Below are 7,920 nucleotides of genomic sequence, written 5' to 3'. Positions count from 1 at the left end.
AGGCGATACGTGTTCCGACGAATTCAAAACGGAATGTTACGAGCATTTCACTCCTTTGCAAAAATTCGGAAGACTCGACGAACGATTAACGCGATTTTCCGAGGAAGGAAACGGGAATCGTTCTCTGGAGGGTAAATATTTCCCTACACGCGGAAATGATAAATCTTCCGACCACGGGGGAAGGGCTCGAAGAATTTTGAAAAATTCTCTTTCCGTAAACTACGTGCACAGCAGCCTGAGTTCAAGCTCGGTTATCGATGACTTAACTTTCGCGGAAGTTTATCACTGGACTTTTCAGGCGAACTCGACAGAATATCAAGTACTCATTGGTCGATTCCTCGAATTTACGTGGAAACTTATTCGTATTACGATTAGTGTATACGATCGAAGTCTTGAATTCACGGGAGGTGTAAGTTAGTAGTGCGATTCGTTAAACGAGGCATCCGTGTGCTTGCATCCATGTCATGCATTATCGCTGAAAAAAAATGGGACAGATGGGAAGAAAAACGGAAGCACTGTACATGCGAGGACACAAAACGCGAACACCCCCGAAAATCGAAATCGACGCAAAGAGACTATTACACGCGTAACGATGCACGCACATATACATGCTTACCGGTATAAATATGTATATACGTATGTTATATATGCTTAGTTGATTGGCCGACCCAGTCGGATTATACAGAGATTATTCGGAATGGTTGATAAAGGGTGGGGGTCGTGAATGGGGCGCGAATCGACGATTTACAGGGATCTCAAATTGGCCATCAAAAGTCGTAACTAGAGACACGTTGATCGTATCTAAACGCAGGACGAGTTATGGATTCTGCCGTTAAATAACCGCAAACGATACCATTTGCTCCTTATTCCATTAATTCCTGCTATAAATTCCGGTTTATATCAGAGGTGATTTATTTTCGCCGCGGAATCGAAGTCGAAACGATTTGGCAGGAACTCAATGGATCTCCAATGGTCCGCTTCGATATTTCTTGCAGCGTCCCAAAACGCGACGCTTTCGCGGCATTTATTCCTAATTTTGTATATCCTCCAGCCGGGGTATTACCATAGAAATGTTTGATTTGCATATCGAGATTGACGGCAACATGCTGACAGTTCCTGTTTCGCGAGGTGCGAGGACTATTGGCTTTAGGATAAATTTTCTGCTGACGGTGACGACTCTTGGGGGCTCGCGCAGGATCAGCAGGCGTCAGCTGCATTGCACGCGACGTACAAAACTGAAACGCTTTTAAAATTTCAGAATAACATTGAGAGCTCTTTGTGCATCAGTCGATGCCACCAGCGTCCCGCCGTTGTTTGTTTTACCCGACTATCGTAATCTAAGGTATTGCGAGTATCGACATGGATGGGAATTTATTACCGAGTTTCTGCGGAGGTATTGACTACCCCAACGATCACCTGTAAAATATACCGAGCTCCGACCAACGAATGTAAATTACCGGGCTCGATGGTATCGAGAAAATAAAATACCAAACGGAGACTACGTCGACTGACTTTTGCAAAAACATCCGTGCAATAAAGAAATACAAGCTGATCGACGAGGTTGCGAAATATTTGAATTTTTTTTACTAATTCTGCTCGAAGGGGGGTTTAACGCGACATCTCGATTAAAGCTCCCTAATTCCGTTTCACGGGTGGATGATCGGACGGAGGGGCTCGGAAAAAGTCGGAACGTACAGGATCCTAGAACGAAACGGAACGTGTCCGGGAAAATAACCAGAATCGGCTATTTTCCCGGACAACCACGTAATCGGACATTCGGACCGACGAGCGAACGGACGATTCGAATAAACTCTGGGAGGTCGTCGACGGACGTTTATCTAGGCCTCTTAGTAAAAGCGATTATTTCCCCGGAAAAGCCTGCCATTGGCTCTGACGAAAGCTCTGGACAAACGAATGCTAATGTCAAAAATATCCACATGAAATACCGGCCAAGAAGCGTTCGGACAGCGATCTCGAGTTTGAAGTTATTCGCGTAACGAGTGCTCATCGGTACTCATATGTCAGGCTTAAGTCGGGTTAAACCATATTTGTACACGCACTCTCTGTACACGTGGAGTGCCAACGCGGATGTACACGTGGACGCGTGGTTCGCGGTGATCAAACATCGGTCAAGCCGCTTAATTGCGTTCATTACTCAATTACGCGGTGCACATTGTTGCCTAGGCAAATATTAAAAACGAACCCTAGACGAGCCGGGATAAAAGGATGCGTGTAAACGATAAGTTTAATTGACAGGACTAATAGAACGAAGTAAACCAAGTGACCGCAGGAAAAACGGTGAACGAGGTGAGATGAATCCGTTGACAAAATAAACCTAATTCATCCAACGATTTATCTGCTTACTCTGAAAATCTCGCTAAATTTTCGTAAATCAACGTTATCGAACAAGGGCATAACCCGCTAATTTGGAATTAGTTCCCGCAGCTGTGCAAGTAACCCGACCTCGCCAAAATTGTCATCGGAATCCTCGCATTGAATTTTCATGGCATTCATCGAGTATGCCGGCACTCAGGCAATATTAACCCTTTCGCTGGCATGGAACTGGCCGCATACGCCCTCGTTAAATGGGAGTTCATACCGTAAACGTACATTTATAGCGCAGACAATGTCCGACATTTTGAATACGTCACATCTCGCCTTAGATAGTTGTAAAGAGACCCAAGCTAAACGTACGCGTTCCATAAAGATGTTGCCCATCTAAAAATCATCGATAATCATCGGATGAACATTTCTTTCGATTTGTCCACTTTGCTACATGTCTCATTCGCACGTATTCGTCTACGACAACGAAAGGGTTAAACAAAGCACACTCGAAAGTTGAAAAAGACGCGAAAGAGAGCTTCAGCGAACGAATTCGCCGCTTGTTATCGAGTGGCTGATAAAACAATCGTTGGGAGCACCTCCAATGAGAAGGTAGTAAAAACTCGGATACGTGTTGTCTTCTCTATTTGTTTTTCGCATCGATCGAGATACATAAGCTGCCTCGACGATACTTCACCCGATGATAGGTGCTCCAAGTGTCTGGCCGCCATATTGAATCTTCTAGAGGATATGATTAGCCGTTTCTATTATGGAATTGTGCGTCACTGAGGTGGAATTTTGGAACAAACCCGGGTGCAACGAGCTCCCTCAATGGCCGAACAGCGTTCGGCTCGACGGATCGATCTCTTACAGATCGTTATCGATCTCTCGTGGTCCTCGAATCGTCGCGAGTCAAGGGTCGATTTCCCGGGGTCTTAATTACATGCACTTGACCCAATTACAGCCGACTGGTTTCAGCCCTAATGACTTTCCTCGTATGTCACGATCCCCGCGGTGAATTTCGTGCGAGGACGGAAAAGGATAAATTTCCATAGCTTCGATTAAATCCGAATTAACGAAAATAACTCCCGCGCGGAGTACTAACGGAGAGAATTTCCAATTAAGAGCGATTATTTCGTTTCGGATGAGCTGCCAGACTCCGGGATTTTAAACGTTCATTGACAGTTATAAATCGAGCTGCTCGATTAATATTAATACCAGACGTGACGAGATACATTTTATTCGGTCAATTGAATTTAATTCGGCCTAATCTCTGGAGTTTACTCGCGTCGATTGAATGGTTTTGTTGTTGGGGTGCAACGGAATTGATTATTTATCGAATTAATTTCGATCGATACGGCTCGGCTGGATTGCGTTACACTTTACGTTAATTAAATGCTTTCCTAATTGCACCGACCAAGTTCCGCCGATTGACTCCAATGGAATTAACTTGATTTCGTGGAATCCGGTTTTTGTCTTCTCGGTTTCGCAACAACCTCGAATTTCCTCGAAAAGTGAAGTCTCTCTCTCTCGACTCATGAATACTATATTACTGTACAGGACACAAAGGGCTGTCATGGAAATAGCAACTAATTAACACGAAGCTTGCGAGCACGTTTACATAAAACCGCCTTCCCTTGCGAAATTAGGAAGTAAAGGAATAGGAGACTTTTCACTTCCCTCTATGAAAGATTGTCGTTACGTTGAGAATAATAAGGCTTACAGGCGCCGTGTTGTCGCAAAAGTAGCCGAATAACAATGAACGTCTTAATCAAATATTTCAGCTTAGACTTCGTTTCTGTACGTTGGTACTTTTTCGCCGTGGATAAAGATAAACGTATTAAAGACATGTAAATGTCACAGCTCTACTGTAATTACTGAATTACGGACGAAAAAAAAAAAAAAGTTCTTAAAGGATTGACACCCATTATGAAATATAAGAGGACAGGTTCACTTTTTAAACGGATCTGAACGCCGTTGCACTTATATTGTTATACGGTCAACTTTCGTTCTGACCATACGTTAAATTTACTACTGTACAATTTTTTCGACGTGATTAATTCAGGTGAAAAATTTTACCGTCGTGTTGGGGGAATGTAATCGTTTCCAAACGTGTGTTGCATAGTCTCGAAAAATGTTGAAATGATTTTCGAAAACGAGAGAGATCTATCTCAATTGAAGTCTGAATAATTCTTTGTTACATTGTAGTAAATAAGCGATGTATGAATAGTCCTCCTTAAATTAACGATTTTTTGAAAGTGCTAGTGTTTTTAACTTTTTCGAGTTTAGATGAAAGTCTCTGCCGTGTTGTGACAGAATGCTGAGTTACATATCAAATTTTATCACCTTTATTATATTATCGTTAATTCGTACAAAAGTCGTGATTACTGCGTCGACTATAAATCAACAATGTTACTTGATCTCAGATCATGTATAACCGAGTGAGCCAGGTTTTCGATTTATCTTCTGTCCAAAAAAATTATGGGAGCATAAACTTTCGTAGTAGGAATGACTGTTTCAAAATGTACCGCGCAAAATTTTAAAGTTAAAAAAAAATTAACCGGATACACTCATAGTTTATTTCCTACCCCACCCCACGTTTAGAAAATCAATTTCACTTTTTCATGGCGACTGAACCAGAATACGAGATCTAGTTATTTAAGGCCTAATAACGTTTTTCTCTGGTATTTCTGTGAAGCACTAGGTGCCGGTAAATATTTTCCCGACGATGTTAACCTACAATTCTGATCGATACTAATAAATAATGGCATTGATAAAATTATCTGTAATTTCAGAGGTTCGTATCTGAAGCAATTAATAATGGCCCCGATAACCGACGGCAAAGCAATCGAGTTGAATTTAATAAAAGTACAATGTAAACGTATGTTTCAATGATAAATTTGACGATGGAAATTATTATCGTGAAATTCAAGTGGAGCTAAATTGACCCGGAGCCCTTCAAAATTAATATCCACAAACTGTTCGACAGAAGTTGGAAAGAGGACCGACATTTGAAGACCATTAAATGAGTCACCGAATCGATAGTCAACTCGTCAAATCGACATTTCTTTATCAAATTATGAAATTATAATTACAATTATGTCTAAACGCGAAGGGCTGTGAGTTTAATAAGGTTTCCACTAGCATTTGATAGAGCTTCCGACTGAGCCCTGGGTTTCGAGTTTACAACCTAGTGAGCTGCTAAAACTCACTAAACTCTATGCCGGAAGCGAAGCCAAATTTCGTAGTCTCTATCATCAGCGCGATACGTGGAAGCCTTTACGAAATCATGCAAAACACGAAACTTCCTCATTATATTTTATTTCGTTTACGCACACTCTGGGATAACATTTCGAATACTTTATATCAAAGTCTCCCAAAACATCGCACAAATCAGCTGTCCTTTTGCCTTTACAGAAAAAAAAAAAAAGCACTTTCTCTTTAATTAGATATATCAGCCTACTAGAAACGCCTACGAACTAAATCACCCAACGAAATAAAATATTTGATGTACCCTAACAAATCAAAAGGATCGGACATATGATGTCTGGCACGTTGAAAATCACCCCGTGGTTGACTAATAATTACTTCTCACAAGTGAGCCTAAACACCGTTTACCGAGGAGTGTACTGCAAGATGGCGGCGGGTCTTCCAGCGGAGACCGCTAGTTCCCTGTGAAATAAAAATTCTCCAGGAGAGAGTCTCATCGGTTAACATTTAAGAATAAGTGAATAAGTATCTGAGAAACGCCTAGAAGCATTTAAAAATATTTGCCGGATCCTAGAGAATTTTTATTGTACCCATTATACTATAACCGACACGGACTATGACGGCTATGTTGACGCGTTGCGATAAATGTTAGAAACGATGAGCGTCGATGCGAGCGCATATACTAAGAAGATGTATGATCACCATTAGGCATTTCGCCGGATACGAGGGGCCACAGCTTGCGAGGATCACGGTTATGGTGAAATAGTGGTTAAGAATAGATGCGATCGAGGGGCGAAGAGGGCGCCGCGAGGCGGTGGCGTCCCTAACTAAAGGAAGTAGCGACCGAAAGTGGAAGCGAAATAGAGGAAAGAAGGGAGTTCGACGTGTCCGAATGCGGTCAAAAAGGAGAATGCATTAAATATTAAAAGTCCGTTCCGTGGGAATGGACCTGACCGTGGTACTCCAATTTCTGTGGATTAATTCACGATTCGCGCGGCTTCGAATATCACCATGCGAACTGTACGAGGCAGTCGAAACTGCGATATGCATTAGAACGAGATATACCCTGGCGTAGTCAGGAACAGAGCTATTAAATCTCGTTTCGATCACAGACGATAACCAAATACGTCTCTTCCCTGAATTGGCCGATACATTCGGAGATATTCCGCGGTGCCGTTAACGAAATACGTCCGGAATTTAACGGGTACGCGCGGATGCCCCACTTTTCTCCTACCCCTCTAACGTTCTCCAATTTTACCGCTGAATACGTCGAAAACTATTGATTCCTGGACATTACATAACAGGGGTTCGATTCCTTTCAGGGTTGGAAAAATTTCTTCCGACTATGTTTCGGTTATCTTCCTTTGAAAACACATGAAAATTGATTTTATATCGGATCGTCGAGTCCCTGACTACGCCACAAGTCGAGGAAAAAGAAGCGAATGATGGTTCCAATCGAACATATCAAGGCCCACGGGCCAGCCAATACGTTTACTCTTAATTTAATGTAGGTTCAGTTTTTTCTAAGCTTAATAACGATAGCCAGGGGAGCACGAGTGCACGGTCGAGGTAGGTTCGAGCTAACTTTAATTTAACCGAAGCTCGTCCGATCCTTTACGTGCCAGTACGTGACATTTGGCGCGGAGTTAGCGCGAACGCACCTCGTAGTACCGGTACCAAGTGGCAGGGGTCAGAAATCGATTTTTCACGGTATAACGTGGTCTTTCGCATTTGACTACCTAGTGTGTAAGTCCTCACTGTATAACAAGGTAAATGTACTGCCGACCGAATCTCAGGTAGCGCTTCTACTGTACCGACGTTGTTCCTTTCGCTCATTTCGTTCCGCGCCATCTCTCGGAAACTGCTAGAAGCAGACCATGCATCGATGTCTACGTCGTAAACGCAGATGTTTTTTTTTTAACACGAAAAATATTTTTTCTAAGCGGGATAATTCACCGTTAATTATTCGATAGGTGAACAATAAGAAATTAAGACCGACGGGACTGTGTTCGTTGCAGTTGTTGCGCTACTTCGTAAAAATTATGCGAATCGAAGAATTAAATCGAATAGCGACGGATTGCGTTCTCTTCGGCTTTATCGTTAAGTGGTTTCGATTTTAGCAACTTTAATATTCAACCCGTGGCAAGAGTCGTTACCGACGATGCGTTCCTAAAGAAATCCGTCGATTCGTTATCACCGTTGATAACTGTCTGGAATATTTTTCTAAATTTCCCTGAAATGCTCGGTCGGTAGATACACTGCAAAAGCTCAAAGTTTCCACGAACACGGTGCGCGCACATACACGTAACACGACACACATTCATATTCATTAAATATATATACATATATATTTTATTACTTGAAACGCACTCTGACCCCGGCCACGCG

This window comes from Orussus abietinus, unplaced genomic scaffold, assembly GCF_000612105.2.
Source record: "Orussus abietinus isolate OABI.00-Male unplaced genomic scaffold, Oabi_2.0 scaffold1, whole genome shotgun sequence".
In the NCBI taxonomy this organism is placed as follows: domain Eukaryota; kingdom Metazoa; phylum Arthropoda; class Insecta; order Hymenoptera; family Orussidae; genus Orussus; species Orussus abietinus.
Note: the sequence above shows the minus strand (reverse complement) of the source record.